The sequence below is a fragment of the Sceloporus undulatus genome, chromosome 2, assembly GCF_019175285.1.
Source record: "Sceloporus undulatus isolate JIND9_A2432 ecotype Alabama chromosome 2, SceUnd_v1.1, whole genome shotgun sequence".
NCBI lineage: Eukaryota > Metazoa > Chordata > Lepidosauria > Squamata > Phrynosomatidae > Sceloporus > Sceloporus undulatus.
Window position 1 is genome coordinate 162,094,816 of NC_056523.1, and position 22,737 is coordinate 162,117,552.

The window sequence follows — 22,737 nt, forward strand, 5'->3', positions numbered from 1 at the left end:
ACGCCAAAATGACTATACTGAGGCTGTCATACTTTGGTCACATTGGGTGATGTTGAGTGTATCTGCACTGTAGAAATAATGTAGTTTGACATTACTTTAAGTGTTGTAGCTCAGTCCTATGGAATCATGGAATTTGTAGTTTCACAAGATCTATAGCCTCCTCTGCAAAAGAGTCCTGGTGCCTCACAAAACTATACATCCCAGGATTTTGTAGTATGGAACCATGGCAATTAAAATGATGTCAAACTGCATTATTTGTATTGTGCAGATACACCTGACATGAGTCGTTAGAAAAGACTATAATGCTTGGCAAAGTGGAAGGCAGTAAGAAAAGAGGAATACTATATTATAAGTGGATAGATTCAGTCAAGGGAGCATTGGCCCTGAGTCTGCAAGACCTGAGTAGGGCTGTTGATAGAATCATAGAATCATAGAGTTGGAAGAGACTACAAAGGCCATCTAGTCCAGCCCCCTGCCATGCAGGAAATCTCAATCAAAACATCCCCAACAGATGACCATCCAGCCTCTGCTTAAAGACCTCCAAGGAAGGAGACTCCACTACACTCCAAGGGAGTTTGTTCTACTGTCGAACAGCCCTTACTGTCAGGAAGTTCTTCCTAATGTTGAAGTGGAATCTCTTTTCCTGTAGCTTGCATCCATTGCTCTGGGTCCTAGTCTCTGGAGCAGCAGAAAACAAGCTTGCTCCCTCCTCAATATGACATCCCTTCAAGTATTTAAACAGGGCTATCATATCACCTCTTAGCCTTTTCTTCTCCAGGCTAAACATCCCCAGCACCCTGAGTCGTTCCTCATAGGACATGGTTTCCAGACCTTTCATCATTTTGGTCGCCCTCCTTTGGACATGCTTCAGTTTCTCAACATCCTTTTTAAATTGTGGTGCCCAGAACTGGTCACAATATTCCAGGTGTGGCCTGACCAGAGCAGAAGAGAGTGGCACTATTATTTCCCTTGACCTAGACACTATACTACTATTGATGCAGCCTAAAATCGGATTGGCCTTGTTAGCTGCTGCATCACACTGTTGACTCATGTTCACCTTCTGGTTTACTTGGACGCCTAGATCCCTTTCACACGTAGTTTCATTCAGCCAGGTGTCCCCCATCCTATATCTGAAATGTATTTCATTTTTTCACCCTAAGTGTAGTACCTTACATTTTTTCCCTGTTGAAGTTCATTTTGTTAGCTTTGGTCCAGCTTTCTAGTCTATTCAGGTGATTTTGAATTTTGATCCTGTCCTCTGGGGTATTAGCTAATTCTAATTTGGTGTTGTCTACAAATTTGATGAGTATGCCCCCAATTCTGTCATCCACGTTATTGATAAAGATGTTGAATAGCACTGGGCCCAGGACACTTGGAGGTCTCTTATTTATAGAGTCACCATAAGTCAAAGTGGATGTGTTGGCAGTTAACAGCAACAACACCACATGTAGGAAGGTGGTTTGCATATAACATCCGTGCTAAATTTTTGTCAGTGGTATCTATGCAGCATAGTGCTAGAACCATTTGTATTAAAATTTAATAGTAGACCTACCACTGTCTTCAATTAAGGCGGTGCAGATGATTAATTCCAAGTATCTGTTGAAGTCAATCACTGAACTTAAACACTTTGTTTAAATAGGAGCTTAATAGGTATTCTGTCATCCCTGATCTGCAAACCACTGTGATAATTTGTACAGTCCATGAAAGCATCCCATGGGTGCAAGTGTTTTACTAGATGTTAGAACATTATGCTCATGAAGCTGCTGATGTGAATCCATGCATGTGTTTCTGTTTTGAAGAAAGCGCAGTAGTTGGGCATTAATTTTCACTGTAATTTCTCTCTCCCCCCCCCCAATTTTTCATACCATAATTATATTTCCAAGAATTAACCAACATAGCTATGACCATGATGATTTCTTCAGTTTTTAAAAATGAAGAACAGATGTGATTCTTATTTTATATATATATATATATATATATATATATATATATATATATATATCCGTCTTATCCAGATGTTCTGAGAGTAATCCAAAGAATTTGACATGAAAATTCAGATCCCTGGTCTATATCAAAAGTCATAGCAAATGTGATCACAGCACCCATTTCTTGGTTCACATTTCTGTGACTATGAAATATAGGGAATTTCTCCCCAGTTTTCTTTCCTTTTTCCTTTTTCTAAAATAGCCAATTTCCCTTCTAATATATTACTTAGAAGTACAGATGTTGCCACTGATATGGGGAAAACATGTTGTGGATTCATTTCATACACACTCATATCAGTAAACCTAAGAATACAGTTTAGATAAAGTTACTGTTGGTTTCCATGCCAATGGGATAGTGAATCTATTCTGTGTTTTATCAGAACTTTCAAAGTACTGAACCTTATCTCCCAAACAGGTTTGAATAAGCCCACAAAGCAATCTAGTTATACCTGTTCAAGTAGACCAGATATTATTTTAACTCTTGCATTTAGTAGCTGAGTTCCAGTCGCACTACACAAATAAAGCATTGCATTCCACTCCAATTGCCATGGCAGCATCCTATAGGATCCTGCAATTTGTAGTTTGGTCAGAGACACTCTTTGGCTACAAATCACAGGATTCCAATGGGATGCTGCCATGGCAGTTAAAGCGGAATCACAACACTATAATCTGGTCCTTGATTCCACATAGGATAGAAAACAGTAGTATGCTGAATGGACTTCACTGAAATAAAATGTACTGGGAAGGCATCCCAGGAACATCTTTCAACATTTATAAAAACTTTTGTATCTGGCAAAATAATATACCTTAAAATAAGTGAGAAATACCTTGGAGATCTATATTTAGAAAAGTGAATGTCTGTGATGTATAAATGAATATGTCACACTTGGAAAGCTTACATACTAAACATTGCCAGGCAATGTTAATAATAAAAAAGATTAGTTTTCATATTGTTAGTTGTTTTATTGCTAGAATTGGCTGAGAACTTCAGTTCAGTTCATTAAAAAAGAAGAAGCAAGAATTGCCAGCATTTGGAAATGCAGGTTGGAACAAATGTGAGATTAGAAATAAATAAATAAATAAATAAATCAGAAAACGGAACTGACAGATCCATCCATCCAGGAAGAAGGTTTATAAAAGCCTGAGTCAGAATTCTTGTGGATTCAATTATTAGAGCTGAATTAAAGTTAGAACCTGTCCTTTTAACATCTCCATGCCATGCAGGTACAACACGGCTTTTTTCTATGTTGCAAATAGCACCTGTTATTCAGTTTGGGGGAGTCAGTGTGGCTTAGTAGTTTGGGCGCTGAACTAAGACTCTGGAGACCAGTGATCAAATCCCTGCTCAGCCATGGAAACCCATTGGGTGACCTTGGGCAAGTCACACTCTCTCAGTCTTGGGGGAGGCAATGGCAAACTTCCTCTGGACAAATCTTGCCAAGAAAACCCCATAATAGTTTGTCTTAGGGTCACCATAAGTCAGAAACGAATTGAAGGTACACAACAACAACAACAACACAACAACAAATAATAATAATTCAGTTTGGCCAGTACAAATGGGGGAGAATTTTGTTTCCAGTTGTTCTGGAAGAATTTAGCAACACTTGAATTGGGACAGAAAGAATTTGAGTTTTTAAAAACATGAAGACAGGAGAAAGCAAAGTTGACAGATTTTTCTGTCCCTATTTATTATTTATATAAATGATAGTCTGAACTCCTTGCAGCTGCCTACATCATACAGAATACTTTGGAAAGACAATGGGATGGCTAAGATCTGATTTCCCCTGCTCTTGAGCTAATATAGTCTGTAAGAGGCAATAACAGTAAAGCCCAGATTCCTCATAACACAAAATGTGAGCAGAATAATGTATCATGCCCTTTAACATTTTATGGGGAAATGTGTATACCAACGATATTAGAGTGTGGTCAAGATGGTAAAAGTTATTAATGAGCTATTAATTAAAATATTAATTAATACACAGGTTAGGAGGGGCTGCTGTAGTTTGCTTTTGCCTGAGCCTACTGGGAAGGGCAAGATTTTGTCCACCTTCCTCATCTCTCTCCTCTGAGCTAATTGCATGAAGTGAGCTGAGGACAAAGAAAGAAAGAGAAAGGAGCAGAGAAAAACTGGGACATGTCAAAAGCAGTTGAAAAAGTGGGCATGACAGAGGATCAATTGGAACTGTCCCTGCCAAATTGGTTTAAACGTTTTTTGGGGGGTTGGGGGTTGGGATGGTCATTACAATGATCAAAAGCAAACAAACATATTATTAGCTGTGTCTACAAAAAGATGGGCAAATGTCGAAGGGGTAATTAATCCACGCTAAGCTATCCTGAATACACAATTAGACACACTTGACTGTTTAGTTGCAGTTAAACATTTTCAGGATGAAGTGAATGGTGCATGAAGGGATTCACCTCATTCTTGTCACTATTTTATTGATTCTGCAGCGTAAACAGTTGTTAAAAATGGTGTTTCTTCAGTAAACAAAGCCAAAGGACAGGAGGGTTAAGATTATGGTTTTGATTCTGAAGTAAGGCCTTTGCCTGCAGTGTGTTTCTTCCCTGTTTGTTTGGTCAGTGAAAATGGAACATTTCAAGGTCCTGTAGACATTTTGCAGAAAATGTCACTCAATAATCCAATCGAAAGCTTTAAAGCTGACATTCTCAGTATTGATGTCCAGAGACCTGTTTTGTCATTGATCCTTTAATCCTTGTTTTCCTTTTTTCTGTCTGCTTCTTTATGTTACTTGACCTTTCAGTGTCTTGGTTTCTTCATCTGTTTGTTATGCCCCAAACACTGGAATCAAACGATTTAAAAATGTCCATGAGTGGGAAAGCTTATTCCAACCCCTCCTTTTTTTCTTCTTCTTTTGACTGCCAGAATCCCTCAACTGGCCTGGCCAGGATGATCAATCTGGCTGAGGGATTCTGGGAATTGTAGTCCAAAAAGGTAACCTTTTTGGACTAACCTTCCCATCCCCTAGCAATTCTCTGATACAAAATCAAGCCATTGTCATTATTTTTCTGTCAAAAAACACTTACCACAACTTTTAAAAATGCCTTTAAAACAATCTACAAGACTTAACTGTTGCTTGTGGAAGGGGCAACAAAAATAGCAAACCAACCCCCCCCCCCCAAAGAGGCTGGAAAGATAACTGGGAATGATGCAGCACCATTCTAGTGATCATTCAAAATTATGAGCATAGCAGCAAGCTGTGACCCTTCAGAGGAGTTGAAAATGGGGTTGACTGGCCTTCCAGGAGTCTTTGGTTAATACTTGCAAGGAATTATAACTACAAAGGAGAGCCTAGCTGGGATACAGCAAGTGATCCAAGAAGAAGCCAGAGGAAATAGCAAGGCAAAGGGAAAGGCATCTCTCTTTTTCATCTGGCTGTAGAACAGTGGTTCCCAACCTTCCTAATACCACGACCCTTTAATACAGTTCCTCATGTTGTGGTGACCCAAACCCATGAAATTATTTTCATTGCTACTTCATAACTGTAATTAAATAGGTGTTTTTCAATGGTCTTAGGCGACCCCCTTGAAAGGGTCATTTGACCCCCCAAAGGGTCCCGACCCACAGGTTGGGAACCACTGCTGTAGATGAAGGGAAAGAGTGTAAGTGTCCTGGTGCTTTGAGGGCAAACCTTGTGGATTCACTCCAATGCTTATTTCAGGAAGGACTGAAGACTGAAATCCACAGAGGCATGAGTACATGAGGGTGTGTTTTCTCTACTCTTGATTTTTTCAGGAATCCTGGAGGTAAATATTTTTATTTTCTGTAACTCTGACCTCATCTACACTGCAGAATGAATGCAGTTTCAACACTGCTTTAACTGCCATGGCCCCATCCTATGGAATCTTGGAATTTGTAGTTTATTGTGGCACAGAGTTGTCTGATAGTGAAGGTTAAGTATATCACAGAACTATACATTCCAGAACTGCATAGCACTGAGCCATAGCAGTTAAACTGGTGTCAAACTGCATTATTTCTGTAATGCAGATGAAGAAGATTCTAAGAAGATTCTTAAGGAAATGTCTGCATTTTTATACTTCATAGATGTCTGCAACATTGAGCAACCTTGTTATGAATGTATTTCCTTTTCTTTTTACAGAGCACCAGTTTTGGAGGATGAGATGACTGTGTTCTGAAGAGATTCTGGGGTTACAGCCAAAAACAACAGCTGGAAATTCCAATTTCTTCCTCTAGGAAAGGTTGCATAAATTTTGGGGGGCACCTTACATGGAACAGACTATCACCTTCTTCATCTGCACTGCACAAATACTGCAGTTTGACATCATATTAACTGCCATGGCTCCATCCTATAGAATCCAGGGGTTTCTAGTTTGTTGTGGCACCAGATCACTTTGACAGAGGAGGCTAAATATCTCACAAAGCTACAACTCCCAGAATTCTATAACATCGAGCCATGGCAGTTAAAGCAGTGTCCAGATGCATTCATTCTGTAGTGTTAATGCAGCCCCAGAGCAGAAGATGGAGAATCACCCTAGACGTGCAACATCTCCCATTGACCCCCCCCCCCATATAATTGTTAGCCACGTTGACTGGCATCATAGGTGTTGTAGTCTTACTCATCTGGAGAGGTCCCAGTTAAAGAAGGCTGACAAAGAAACTTTAGGAGACAGGTTGCCACCCTTAGAAAGACATAGGATAAGACTCCTGAGGAAGTTATATAGTACTTGAGAACATAGACAAGAAAAGAAACTTTAGGACAGATGGAGTTGTCAGGGCACTTGAAGAAGCAATAATCCAAGGCCAATAAATAATACATAGTTCAAAGCCAAACTCCCAAATAAATGATTTAGAGCTGAGTTAATCCTGGTGTACTTATTCAATGAAAATTAAAAACTACTAAGGAAGCTCTTGAACCATAGACACAAGGAGCTTTCACAGTGCATTAGCTGCAAAATTTCAACTCCAGCAAACATGCAGGCTACATGCAGGTTAGGTTCCTGTCTTTGTGGAGCATGAGCCAACATGAAATAGCTTTAAATCTGTCCAAGCAGGTTTTTTGGTCTCTGGATTTTCCTGGTTTTTGAAAAGAATACTTGTCTTTAAGGTGTTGTTCATCTCATACACATTTAAATCTGCTTTCTGGGGCAAGTCAGTCTATGATACACACGGTTAGAGATATTCAGCCAATGGTGATCACAGCTTCATTTTAAGATGCACACTTTTCATTGAGGAGAACACCTCCATAGCACACAATAAGTATTTGCTAATTAGCACACATCAAAAGCATTACATTTGTTAGTACAGTGGGCCCTCAGTATCTGTTGGAGTTTGGTTCCAGGATCCCCCTGTAGATACTTAAATCCATTGATGCTCAAATCTCATTATATATAGTGGCATAGTTAAATGATGTCCCTTATATGGCAAAATCAAAGTTTGCCTTTGAGATTTAAAAAACATATATTTTCAAGCTGTGATTGATCAATCCATGGCTGGTTGAATCCATGCATGCAGAATCTGTGGAGATGGAGGGCTGACTGTAATAATCTGAAATCACAGTCTGTTGAACCGGCTTTTGAAATACCCCAAAGACTTCTTCATACCCAAAAAAGTTCTTACTCTAAAAAGAGGAAGATATAACGCTATTAATTTGAACACCCTTCCTTAACCCAATAAGGAAATGAATGGATTCTGAATGCTGTCTGCAATTCCATTTTAATTTATCAGACAATACTTCCCACTATACAAAATACAACTGTTATTTGTGTGTGTGTGTACATGTGTTGATATAAAAACTTTGCTAGTTTAAGATCTCATGTTGGCTGAAGCTGGCCATCAGAATAAACTATAGAAGAAACTGGAGACACGTCAAAAGATGCTCAAAATATGGTTGTTTTTGTTGTTATACTTGGGCATTTTTTACTGATAAAGTAACCACTTTGAAACATACCTCCAGTTTCTTTCATGGATTCCATTGAATGCTCCCCAGTTTTTGCTTCTTCAATAGAATAAATGCACATTAGCTGAACAAAAACCTATTTCATGCTTCCTCTTTTAAAGCTGTTAGCATTGTTTCAGTTTGTCCAAACTACATATGAAAATCAGTGTGGTGTAATGGTTTGAATTTTGGATTAGGGCACTGGGAACCAGGGTTCGAATCCTGGCTTGGCCATGGAAACACTGGGTTACCCTGGGCAACTTACACTCTCACAATCTGAAAGGATGGCAATGGAAAAACCCATCTGAAGAAACTTGCAAAGAAATTCCTGTGGTAGGTTTGCCTTAGGGTTGCCATATGCTGGAAACAACTTGAAAGCAGACAACGACAACATATAGAAATAGATGAGGCCTAGCCATATTATTAATAGTATCTGGAGAGAAAATAAAGATTCACATTAGAAAATAAAGAATCTGGGACATTTAAAAGAATAATGATATTTATTTTTTAAAAAATCATAAGCTTTAGTAGGTCAGAGTCTACTTCCGTAGCAGGAAAAGTGGAGAATCAGACTAGGTGGATGTATAGTCAACCTGCTATGACAATTACAGATCTTACACTCAGGAACATGGCAGCTTGTTTTCAAAACAGTTTCAAGATGGTGTAACTCCAGATAAATGAAAAAGAATAACTAAAATTGTTTATCATTATTTGTTTCTTTGTTTATTGCAAAATCTGTTACATGGGGAGGGGGGAAGATGCTGACCTACAAATATTTTTTTTTGGAGTTTATCAAACGGGAGGAATTTCCCTTAAATTTGAATGAAAAGAAAGTGGGGCCAAAACGCATTCACTTAAAGTTGCTAGTTTCGTGCAATTACATGAATACTCATTGCATTCGAACTGGCTCCCCATTGCCGGAAAATAGCATGCCATTGCCTGAATTTGTGTGTGGCAGTCTATCACGCAATAACGTTACACCCCATGATTGCGTTCAGATTGCCATCGGATTATACTTCCAATTCCCCTTGTCTGATAAACTCCAGTAAGAACACTGTTAACAACCCCCCCCCCCGACTTGTTATTCTTTCATGGTGACTGAGAGACAATCCCTACCTGTATCAATATGTTTATCTTCCCTGAAAAATATGCTGAAGATTTTAATTTTATTTAATATTGTAGAGGCTCTTAGTTTATCTAGTTCAGTCTTCTGTGCAGTCTGTTGATCCAGTGTGGTGTAGTGGTTTCAGCATAAGACTAGGAAGTTTATCGCACTGCGTTCCTTCCGTGCGTTCTGAGAATGGAATGGAAGGAGCAGGGCCGAGTGCGGAACGAGTGGGGGACGGATTTTACCGCACGCATCCGTCCCTCATTCGTTCCGTTCCCCCTCTCTTCCATTCTTAATCCGTTCCAGAGGGGGAAATTTTTGAGAACTATTCTGAACAGTTCTCAAAAAGCGTCCCCTCTGGAACGGAAAGGGCAGGGAAGAGAGGGGGAACAGAACGAGTGAGGGACGGGTGTGTGCGGTAAAATCCGTCCCCCACTCATTTCCGTTTCCTGTCGGGCCGGGCCGAGAACCCGGTGCGATAAACTTCTAGGACTCTGGAAGTCTAAGTTCAATTCCCCACTCATCCACAGAAACCTGCTGGCTGAGCTTGGGCAACTCACAGCTTCTAAGCCCCGAAAACCCTATGATAGTTTTGCCTTAGGTTTGCCATAAATCAGAAATGAGTTGAAGGCACACAACAAAAACAAATGAGCCCAAATGAGGCCTTGTGATCAGTTGGTCCAAAGAAACTGGGTGGGGTGGGGATTAAGGACTCAAATCTAATTTGCAATACAGAAATAATGTAATTTGACACTGCTTTGCTCAGTACTATGTTAAGGATTTGTAGTTTTGTAAGATGTTTAGTCTTCTCTGTCAAAGAGCTCTGGTGCCACAACAAACTGCATATCCCAAGATTCCATAACATTGAGCCATGGCAATTAAAGTGGTGTCAAAAAGCATTATTTCTGCAGTGTAGAACAGACCTAAGTGAAACCCTAACTCATCAAGAGAACAAAAAAGACTCAATTTTAAAGGGCCCTCAGGCCCTCGCAGGGTAGTCTTGGAGGTTAATCTTAAATTACCAATATGGCTGATGGCCAGTTTGAGTGCAAACGCCTTCCAGCCCAGGAGTGCTGTAAATTACAAAGGATTACTGTGGCTCTGGCTGCTTGGCCTATACCCTTCTGCAACTGTCCTGGTTTCGCAGGGAGGCCTGGTCAGTCTTTCATTGTACAACTTTCTGAGCTTTTTAAATGCCCTATATGTGTACTGTACATGCCTTCAAGTTGCCTGTCAGTTTATGGCAACTCCATGAATTTCATAGGAATTTCTCAAATAAGGAAGTCTCTAGTTGTACTCTTTATATTTCCCACTTTCCTGCTTCATCTTGGCTTCCTTCAATTCTGCTGATTTCATAGTGCAAAAATGAAATTAGTAGGAGGGAGAGGAGAGGAGATAGTAGAGTCAGGGTTTCTCTGGTTAAAACAGTAGTTATGTGTGTTCCTCCCTATTAATAACTTTAACCCTCTTCTTGCCTGGTCGCACACTTTCAACTAAGCTCTGATGTGGCTCAGTTCCAGTTTTCATCTCTAAAATGTTGGAGGGTATGTTGGCCTTACTTTGTGCCAGCACAGCAGGGGTGAAATTCATTTGGTTAATCCCAAGTAGAGTAGACCCAGTGACTGCATGGTGAATCAACACAAAGCTAAATCCCATGTTCTGCTTTAGTCAGGATTTACAATAGAATCAAGGCCATTACGTATCAGTGGGCTGCCTGGGAGAGGTTTAGATCTGGCCTAATTCAGCTCCATCCCTTAAACCCTCAAAGCTTCAGCCTGTTCCTAACCTCCCTGAAGTCATTGTGTCTTTGTGTCCTCTGATTCAAAGATATGATTGGATAAAGTGAGTGAAGAATATGCGGAAGCCTTCCTGCTGGCTGATCCCAGAGATGAGTTGGCAGAGGCATCTACTGGTACAACTGCTCTACCAGCTGCCATAAGGTTTCATGGGGGCAGCTTTGAACCACACAGCTCAGAATGTCACAAGACCAAGGAAGGATTCCCCTTCTCAGCTGCACTACATTACATGTATATATTTTTCATAAAAATTTGACAGGAATAGACAGAGCTTTGATGCAGCAACATACAAGTGAGCAACACAGTAACTGTAACTTGTTTTGGTACTGAGGGTGTTACATCATATAACAAAAATAACATAAATGAGTAGGAATAGAGTTACTTTATTGGTCGAATGAATGACGTTTTCTACTTTTAAAAGTTTTCTGTTTGGCAGATTTTAGATTTATTTCAATGGGAATTTTAAAAGGTTTTCTTCCTACCTTTTATCAGTCCCAAACTCCATCCCCAAAAGGAATGAGCAACACATTACTTTTTCCTCATTGTAATGAATAACAGTAAGGAATTACCATACTAAACAACAACAACAACAACAACAACAACAATAATAATAATAATAATAGATTTTATTTTTATCCCGCTTTTCCGCGATGATCAAAGCGGCATACAGATTAAAATTCAACATAAAAATACATACATATCAATAAAAACAATGTAAAAAATTCATATTAAAAACTATTACACAGCCAGCTTGGTTGAATTGATCCAAAAACATTGCGAAAATCGTTACACAATAGGGGGAGAGGGCATAATATCACATCTCATGGGGGGAAAGCTTGGTGAAAGAAAAAGGTCTTAAGGTTCTTTCTGAAAAGATCCAGAGAGGTGGTGGAACGGAGCTCATCGGGAAGGTTGTTCCACATTTTTGGGGCCGAGATGGAAAAGGCCCTTTGCGAGGTCACCGCATATTGCGCAGTTGGGACCTTCAGCAGATTCTTCCCGGCTGACCTGAGTGTGCGGGGCGGATTATATGGGGGGAGGCGGTCCTCCAAGTACCCTGGGCCCAAACCATTTAGGGCTTTATAGGTAATTACCAACACCTTGTATTGGGCCCGGAAGTGAATAGGCAGCCAATGGAGATCTTTTAGGATAGGTGTTATATGGTCTGCCCTGGAACATCTAGCGACCAATCTCGCAGCCATGTTCTGCACTAATTGAAGCTTCCAGGTTTGGTACAAGGGTTGCCTCATGTAGAGCGCATTACAGAAATCCAATCGAGAGGTTACCAGAGTGTGTACTACAGTTTCAAGGTCTCCCCGGTCCAGGCAGGGTCGCAGCTGGCGTATCAGCTGAAGCTGATAACAAGCGCTTCTGACCGTCACATCCACTTGAGATGTCAATTGGAGCGACGAGTCCAGAAGCACTCCCAAGCTGCGAACTGAGTCCTTCAGGGGGAGCATGACCCCATTCAGGACAGGTGGACAAATTTCACTACCCGGGCCTGGGGAAGCTATCACCAGTACATCCGTTTTCTCTGGATTCAGGCTGAGTTTGTTTTCCCTCATCCAGCCCATTACTGACTCCAAGCAGGCATTTAGAGGAGAGATGCCATCCCTAGTCACTGCATCAGTCGAGGACACAGAGAAGCAGATCTGGGTGTCATCAGCGTACTGATAACACCACGCCCCGTGTCTCTGGATGATCTCTCCCAGCGGTTTCATGTTAATGTTAAATAGCATGGGGGACAAAATAGCTCCTTGAGGGACACCAGATGTAAGTCCCCTCTTATCGGAGCAGACGTCTCCCAGCTGCACCATCTGGAATCTACCCGAGAGGTATTGGTGTCCTTATTTGCTTTCTTCCTTTTTAGTTCTGCTTTCCTTTTTTATTGTTACTTAATTGGCTACCCTACTTTTTTTCCTCCTTAGACATGAATGTCACTTATTCTTATGAGACAGTGTTAAGTTGTGAATGTGTGAGCCTACATGCCTGACTCTGAGAGACTGTGCCACTTATAATGAGCTGGCCCTCTGAAATCAGGCAGATGGGTTTGAGAGTCCTCCCTGGTTTCATGGCCAAATGTTAAATAACTTTCCAGTGGCATGAAAGAGCTAACTTGTATTAGTGACTTTGATACTTTTATTAACCTGGCAGCTGGGGAAAGAAATAAAAGTTGAGAATAGATGAGGGGAGTTAATTTTCGTCTGCTACTAACTTGCTTGGGCATTTCTTATAGCCGGGAGTGTGGGGTTTCAAGCTTACACACTTGGATTTTCTTTGATTGCTTCTGCACCATGTAATCCTTGCAAGTTTATCTTCCATAAGCCTTGCCTTGGAGGTGGTGCATACTAACTAGTTCAGGGTCCTCTATTTCAGTTCCTCTAGTTCAGTTCAACTAGTTCAGGGTCCTCATAGAGCCAGTGATGGGGAACTGAATTACTAGTGAGTGGTGAGGGGATGCTAGATATAAGTAAAAGGGCTGGGATGCTTCTCTTTTGTGTACCATCTGCTGCATCATTTTTGAGGAACGTGTCTCACAATAGAAATGCATATCAGTGATGAGCACCAAAGAACTCTTGGGGAGGCTTGGAATTAAAGCCAGTTTTGGAAGAGAATCCCATCCCTGACAGAGTACCCTTTCTGTTATATTAGGCTAGGCTCTTGCTATTAAAATACAGAATACAGCCTGAGCCCTAATACCCCTTCCGGACATTACCAATTATTTGTGGAATATGGGTGTTCGGAGACCCACAATTAAGCAATGACTTCCCCATCTCCACAGTACACAAACACATTTCTTCATGTATGTGTGTGAGATACTGAAGACAGGAAACTTGCTCTGCTGTTCATCTTTCAGCCTACCCCCCCCCCAATTATCCCTCCTCTCTCTCTCTCTGTGTGTGTGTGTGTGTGTGTGTGTATATATATATACACACACACCATACTATCTAGAGTTAATTTTCCTCTCTCAAAGGTGGAGACTTTTGTGTTGAGGACTGCATTTGTGCATTCTCCTGATAAACTGTTTATCTTAGTTTTTATGAGGGTGCCTTACCACAAACCAGCCAGAGACAAGACTTTGAGTGTTTACCTTCTCCCCTCTTTTTTTTTTAAAAGAGGAGTGGGGTGGTGGTGGTGGCAAGGTATTTATACCTCTGTTCTTCATTCTATATATCATAGAAGGTGGACTTAACCCTCTCAGTCTGCCTGTCTCTCGCAGCAGTATCTTCTGCAATAAATTCACCATGTTAGTATTTTCTCAGACATAGCACAACTTGGACAGAAAGAGGAAGGAAAGGAGACAGATCTGCTTTCTCCAGAGATTGAGAGATGTGTATCTGTAAGGGGGGGGGGGGGCAGTGAGCAAGCATCCCAAAGTTTCTGTCTTTGTCAGCAGTGATTGTCAAAGGAAAAATGAATGCTAATTCTAAATTCAGAATTGTTTGGGTGATGGGAGAAGACAGAACTCTCAAGATATGTAGCGGAAGATCCCTTAATGAAAATTACTTATATTTTTAGACAAGTTATTTTCTTTGGAGTACAGTATATTACCAACACAAGGCAGGTTCTTATAAGGTTTGATTTAGAATATATCACAAACAGCTTGTATGCCTTGTGTTTTTGGAACAGGTCATTTCCCAGCTAATGTTCACCGTTGCAGTACTCCTTGCTTTCATACAAACCCTATGCATTAAGACCTTCAGAAGGCAGAAACAAAGAGATGCAGAATTCTGTAAACAGAACAAAACCAAGAAATGAGCTGGAAAGTTTATTCTTATGAAATAAACATTGTGAGAAGCTTTCTGCATTTTGATTTAAATAGCTTCCTTGGGGCTATGGTATCTGGTGTCTGTAGTCATCAGTGATCATTCTCCTGAGATTCATTTTCAGGGATTTCTTTCCACAGTATAAAGTTTTTATAAACACAGTGACCATGCAGTCAAGAGCCATAATCAACTGGATCTGCTCAGTCCATTCACGTATGTTTACTATACAGATGGTACACTAAATGGTGGTACTGTACCAGACATGCTGAAATAAAGCTTTGCCAACAAAAGAAGGAGACCCAGTATGGTGGTTAGAGTATTGAACTAGGACTTGGGGAGGTGAGGATTTAAATCCCTGCTTGGCCATGGAAACCCCCGGGGTGATCTTGGGCAAGTTGCATTGTCTCAGCTCAGAGGAAAGCAATGGCAAACCTCCTCTGAATAAATCTGGCCAGTAAAACCCCATGAAAGGATCACCATAAGTCTGAGTCAACTTGAAGGCACATAATAATAACCCCCAAAACTAGTAATGCTGGCTACAGGATTCTAAGAATTACAGATAAGAAAAAAGGTTTCTAAATTCTGGGCCTAAATAACATGCACCTGAATGCAGACAGGTTTCCTGTCATTAATCCAAAGGGATGGGGGTGAGGCAGGGAAGAATACTGTGAATCTTTACACCACTGTCCCAAAGGTTTTCTCTGCAAATGATTAATTGATCAAAGCTCTTAAGTAACACCAAGCAGTAACATTTCACAGCTCTAAGACTGAAAACAACATTTCCCCACTCCACTCTATTGGCACCTTTGTGCATTTTATTACTGATGCTCTTGTCATTTCATATGATGGATTGGTAGCTGACTGAAAAAGGAAACCAATTTTCTTTACTCTCCCCCCCCCCTTTTTTTTTTTTTTTTTTGCATTGGCTCCAATGTAGGGCCTGCATTTAAAAGCTTTATTTGGTTTTTAGCCTAACATTCAGTCATGGGTGTAGCGTTGGGGGTGGGTGGGGCAAAATAAGGACATTGCCCATTCAAATAAGAATTTTGTTCCCTTCCCAGTGAAAATTTCCTTCAGTCTCCAAATTTCTTGAATTAAGTAACTTAAGGGAAAAGATTTAGAAATAATTTAGGCACCCCGAGAAAAGGGCCAGACAAAGTGACCAAGTGAATGCAAACAGTGCAAATCTAAGACTTCCAGTTGTTAATGGTTTCAGTGTTTCACTCTCTGCAATGCTAGAAATTTGGGGACTGAAGGAACATTTCAGTGGGCAGAGGGCAAGCTTCCTATTGGAGGAGCAATGTTCTAATTTTGCTCCCTCCAATATACCACTGTATTCACCATTCCCAGTCCTTATAAGAAATGCTTTTTCATTATGTCCTTATGAGACTTGGCTTGGTAGGATCCATGTTATGAGGCTGACTCTTGAAAAGAACTGAGGTTTTCTATTAGAATTTGAACCTGGACATGTTAGATGCTTCCCTGATAATCGAACAACATACAAGATCTATTGTGAGACACACAAATCTTGTGAGAAATATATATATAAAGCAAAAGATTAGCCTAATGCAAACATTTTACTGTTGAGACTGTTTAAAGGTGGATTTATACCACTACAGTTCACTAAGTAATGAAACCTATATTTTGAAACACTGAATTATTTCTTTTCACCTCCTGAAATGAGGGAAGTGAGGTGGGGGGAGAGATAAATGCAAATTTGAACTTGTTTATTCCATAGGCCATTTGAATTATTAGTATGCTGGATCAGACCACCTACACATTCTGCCATTAGCTACATCATATCCAGTCCTTAGTAAGATAAACAGATGCTAGGAGTTTGTCAGAGCCACTGCCTGGAAATCCTCATCAGATGAAACAGAAAGCAAGGCAGCCAGAACAGCCTTTTAAATAAGCTCACCAAATTTTCTAGCTTGCATTTTTTAAAAAAAGGTCTGACTGGTAGAGCAGGGACAGAAAGCTCTGTCTAGGGACAGGCCAAAGCATTTTGCTTCTGGAGGTGAAGGGCATGTTGATCCCCACTTCTCCTTCTGGGTTCAAAAGCAGGGGCTGCTGGTCTCCTCCATGTCACTGGGTCAATTGATCTGCTCTATGAATCTGACTTTGTCTCAATTTTAAAGGCTGGGTCCCAAATGCTGAACTTGTTTTGGTGGTAATGTTTTGCACCATAGATAGATGGACCCCACTGACACGGAAGCCATTAGTTCCCACTACTCAAAAGCCAGTTGGAGTGGCAATTGAATCTTCCTTCAGCACTGGTGATGGGACAGCATCCTCTACCACACCTGAAGGTAAGAAAGTAGCTTGGGCAGGGCAGGGCAAGGCAAGCTGTACACTGCTTTCCTGCACCTTTCTGCTGCCTCCCACTGCCTGTCGCCTAAGGGACTTGTCTCATTTTGTCTATTGGCAAGACATTCCTCTGGCTCTCTCCATCTTTGACCAGCTTTCTTACTTTCCAGGACTGTATTTCTTGTCACATCTAGCTACCAATCCAGTCATTCACAGAATGTTGTTGTGGCTTCCTATCCATTTTGGCTATAGTTTTTTCCCCTTGTCCCCCATGGTAGTCAGGAGGAATTCATGGACTCCTGGCATACAGCAGGGACAGGGCCTAAAAGGAGATGAGCAAGACTGATGTCTGCTGTGTCTTCTCCTTCACTGGGACATTACCAGGTATGGTGGAGATCTGTTTGTTGCTGCCTAAGAGCTCCACTAAATGCATATTCAGGACAGGGCAAGGTCAGGTTTTTTTAGAAGTTCCAATAAGTTATAATTTAGTTGATGCAAGAAGGAATAAATACAAATGACATGCTAGTTACTTCCAAGCTAAGGTCCATTAGTGCTGTGGAAAACGGTGTCCCTTCAGCGATTTGGTGACTACCACTCTGGCCATGTTGGCTGTGTGATTCCTGTAATTCACCACTTTGGAAAGGCCGCTAAATATGCAGTTAATTGCTCATAATGCTAATGTCAAGAGCTGGTTTTTATACAAAGAAGACTTCATAATAAAAAGTGGGGGAATCTTTCTGGCTGAGAGTCAGTCCTACCATTAGGCTGACTGAGGTGGCTGTCTCAGGTAACAGATTCTGGATGCCAGGAAAGAGCAACACATAGTTATTTATTTAGCTGTTGTTCATGTATTTTTACTTTCAGAGATGGGGTGCTTGTGGGACTTTCTGATGCATGTGCTGGCACAGCTTGCCTGGTTTGAAATGCTCTTTCAAGTATATCTTAAAATATGTGTGTGTGTGTGTGTGTATGCACATGTATGTATGGATACATGGCTTGCTGTTCCACCTCACCATGGACTATTCTTTTCCTGGCCATTTAAATGGAAGAAGATCAAGAGAAACAATAGATTGCTGAATAACTAGGAGGGCACAAATTTAAGAAGCAGATTTGGAAGCACTAACTCCATCTGTTTTGGCCCACAGTTTTGAAATCTTCATTTTTTGTAAAAGCATAGGAAGTCAAAAGTCAGCTTTCTCTTGATAATGCAGTGGTGATCTTCAAAGGATTGTTGAGTCTAGTGAATGGGGAAGGAAGTCATTTGAACCAGTTTACTGGTCTCTTCAGCAACATGATGATGTACAAGTACAGGACTATCCTGCAGAATTTTACAACTAGTCTTTGGGCTGGCCACTACAGGAGCCTAGAAAGAAGGATAATCTACAAACAAGTAATATTGTGTCTTCCTTACATATTGAAGCCTCACCAGCAGATGGTACAAGAGGACCTACCTCTTTACATCTCTGAAGTAATCTGAGGTGGCAAATGTGCACACTCAATGAAACTGTGTGTGCATCAACACTATCGAAATAATGCATTTTCATACCAGTTTAACTGCTTTGGCTCCATCCTACAGAACTCTGTGATTTGTAGTTTTGCGAGGCTCTCCCCAGCACTCTTTGGCAGAGAAGGCTAAACACTTTGTAAAACTACAAATCCTAGGATTCCATAGGATGGAGCTACAATACTTAAAGTTGTCAAACTGCATCGTTTCTACAGTGTAGATGCACCCAGAGCAACAGGGTGCCCATGTGCAATTGACCACAGTATTCCTATCTGTGTACAGATCTGTGAAATCCAGTACCATGAAGGCCCTGCCATTAAACAGAATGCCTTTGGGCAAGAAATGGCAACAAGGTGTTGGAAAGATACAGCTATATATGCCACACATGGGCTGCTTTACTTGTCAGCTCTTGGAAAGTTCCTTATAAAAAGTAATTTGTTACAGTTATTGTTCCATACATTTCTAAACAGTTTTACTTCAAAACTGTTTACTTTCTTGCTATTCAGAAATAACTACTTACTTGTAGTTGGCTGCTATTCCATGGAGCAGTTACAAATGTATAAGCTGGACTTAAACATTTGTAACTGCTTGAAATTAATGTTTATGGTCCTGGCGGCTTCTGGGTGGCTTGGGAGCATGTGGCATGCAAATACCATCCTCTCCAGCTGCCCAGAATGTGGTTTAACTTGTTGGTCTCTTCTGGTCCTATATTTGTTTTGTAGGATCTTTGTTGTCTTTGTAACTTATTCTTACTACATCAGAATGCTACCAAGTACATTAGTATAATACATACTTACCTTGGGAGGCTAAAACTACTGTAAAAAGTGTATGAAAACTATTAAAATTACATTGGGAAAGGTCAGGAGTGCCTTTATCACTCATTGTGCTGTGGTTGTAATGTCACTTAGTTACAATTTATTTATTGCAAAAAAGGAATCTATTACAAGTGGCATGTTATATACTTTCAAGCTATGGTCCTTCAGTGCTGTGGACCTGCTAGTGCTGAACAGAGATTTGGTGACTACCACTCTGGCCATGCTGGCTGTGGGATTCTAGGAGTTGTGGCCTCAAAAGTAACTTCCTCAGGCTCTGGAAAAGAGAAATCGAAATGGGAAGCAAGTTGGAAATCTTTTACTTTACTTTAGGCAGCAAAATGTCTCATTCCAGCCATGAAAGGAGTATAACTGTATTCTTGAATGTATGTTTGCTTGCAAAAGGCTAGATGGAAATGGAGGTGTAGGTGCTTCTATGTCCAGTGTGGACATGCTCTCAGTAGATTGAGAATCATGGACTTTGGGGCCCTGCCACTGGATTTGTCTGGCCAAGTAATGTGGGTAGAGTTTTACTCTTCTTGCAAACTCTTCTCCCAGGGAGAATGCAACTGGCCCTCCCCTCCCTTGTCCTCCATAATGAAGCATGACTGCAGTAAACCAGACCTTTTGATCCAGCCTCTCTTTACATCCTTTTCAAGAGAAAGGAGTCTCTCTATGCAATTACTTTTATTTTCCTTGTCTCTGCAGTTACCTCGTGAATGTGTTTATGCATCTAAATTAAAACACAACACCTTCCTTCCCTTGGACCAAAGCAAGACCAAGGACCAAGCTACAACTCATCTTTAGGCCAGAAGTGAGCAAAGGTTGCCCTAGAGCTTCATAAAGCCTGAGAATTGCCCATGGTCTCAGCCTCCCTTATTCAGCCTATCTGATGTGGGGTGCCAGTATTTTTCACCCCAGTATGCCAGGGACAGGCATCATATTTATGCCGACTGCTTACAACTATTTATCTCCTGGAAACTCACTGTCTACTGACAGCCAATGGTTTGTGACCTGCACCAGTCTATGACCACCACTTTCAGTAGCCCTGCCTATGCTATGTTCCTTCAAGCTGAAGGCAATTCTGTCAGGGAGTTTCTTTTGGCCAGGTTTCTTCAGAGGGGGTTTGCCATTGCCTTCCTCTGAGACTGGGAAAGCATGACTTGCCCATGGTCACCCAATGAGTTTCCGTGGCTGAGAGCGCTGTGCTTCAATAGTATATTCTTTCTCTCTCTCTTTTACACACACTTAGAATGATTGTGAAGATTCTAATGCATTGCATGTGCTCAGCCAATTGGTGCAAAGGACTATTAAGGCTGTGTAAATATCCACAACCTGGAACACTCAATCTTTCTCCATCTTACCAACCTCATGGATTGTTATGAACATGAGGAAGAGAGGAGGAGAGTCATATATACCATCTTGTGATAACTGCATGATATAAATGTAAATGATATAATGGCTGAAGTGACAGTCTTATGTCTATTTACATGGAGACAGTGGTTTCAATGTTGGACTATGAATCTGGAGACCAGGATTCAAATTTTGCTCAGATATGGAAACTCCTTGGGTGACCTTGGGCAAGTCACATCCTCTGAGCCACAGAGGAAAGGAAAGGCAAACCCTCTCTGGACAAATTTTGCCTAGAAATGATAGGGTCAAGATAAATCAGAAATGACTTGAAGGCACACAGCAACAAACAATAAAGCCCCTTTGAATGCAATAAGACTTACCTGTGGGTGAATACATATATGAACAATTTGGGGTTGCCCACACATACAGTAAAATCTGGGATTCCCCAGTTTTTCCAAATTCACAGTGACCCTGCAGCATGTCTATACTATTAAAAGTGTCCTTGAGGTTATATGTAGTAAATTCAGATTAAGCAGCCACATGTCCACCCATTCAGAGGTTGTGTCAGAGTAAAAATAGTAAGATTCCCCAAATTATTTTTGGCCACATGACAGTGGCTGCGCCATACTATTTATTTATTTGTACCTGTCCATCAAGGATGCACACATGTATTCCCACTTTTGTTATCAGACTCTTATGCAGAAAAGCACAGGTAAAATATATCAGGCAAGCAGATATATTTATATGTGGCTATGCACACAAATGCAACAGCCTTTTAAAGAAAAGTGGCAATTATGCGACTCAAGCCCTCTGGGTGTCTCTTAGGGACTCTTCACTTCCTGGCGGCAATGGCCCTGGTGTCCCACCCACACAACCCAGGTTTCTTTGCCACTGCCAATGCAAATCTGTTGGCCACAATTATTGCAGATCTGGATTTTCCAGGAAAATCTGGAGAAAATTATGATTGCTTCCTCTCCCCAAACTATCTGTAAAATAAGACCTCAGGCATCTGAAAACTCTGTGTGGTCTACAAATTGCTTAGAACCTCACGTGTCCAGATTGTCACCAGTTCGAGAAGTGGAGGAGTGAGGATTTTTTAAAAAAATGTAGACAAGCCCTCTGTTATTGCACTGAAGTGTCCTTATATATGTGACACATCCATGAATGTCAGTGTGTGGAAGAGGTATGCCTACACTACTGCCCGCAACGTCTATGCATTATTATGTGGGGTTCAGCAGAGCTAATTTATGTACATGTACAGTCACATGTGCATTTTGCATGAGGCGTGAAGGCTGAAGCCAATGGACACAGTTTTGCTGTCTATATCTGTGTGATGGAAATACGGCTAACATATTCTGCAGTGGGTTAAATGATTAAGACAGCCTGGAAATAATTATCACTATCTCTAATCCTGCTAAGAAATATGGGGTTTAATCCTGAGGTAGGCAAAAGGTAAATCTGGATCTGTTGGTCTGAGTGATTTTCAATAGATTGGCAAAGATTTCTGATTCTCAGTTTGCAAACAACAAGAAAATGTTGTTACCCTAAGGGCACAGGGAAATGCTGTGTCTAGCCAAAAACGCATAGGCATGGGTGTCTGTATGAGAACAATGAGATCTGCTGAGCTCTAGTACCCAGAACTATTACTTAGAGGTTGTCTACACTATTTAAAAACAAAACAAAACTCATTCACTTCAAATTGGCAGGGATCTGGATACATGACATTCTGGTGTGGAAAATTTAGATGCCAGAGGGCTTTAATTTGCATGGGATGGGGCTTCATGGGATTGCCATATGTCAACATGTGACTTGAAAGCACATACCAACATGAGATGGGGCTGCTTTTGATTTGGGAGGCCACTGCTTCATCTTCTGAGTAAAATGCACCCCATTTATCTTGCCCATGGGAAGCCATGGTGTAGTTGTTCTCCTCAAGATATCATCAGTGAATTTGGGAGGGAGAGGCTACAGGGACTGAGATGTTAAATTTCTGGAACATTTGAAGCTACAGAAAAACAATCCCCCCATTTAAGGTTAAAAAAGGAAATTTTCAGAAGAAAAATGAAAATAGTGTATGTCATATTAGCACTCTTTGCAGATTGAGAGCCACACTTCAGGAAAACAAAATATATTGTGTATTATTTCTGAGATGTCAGTCTGAAAAAATACCTTTGCATTCTGGTTTTTTAA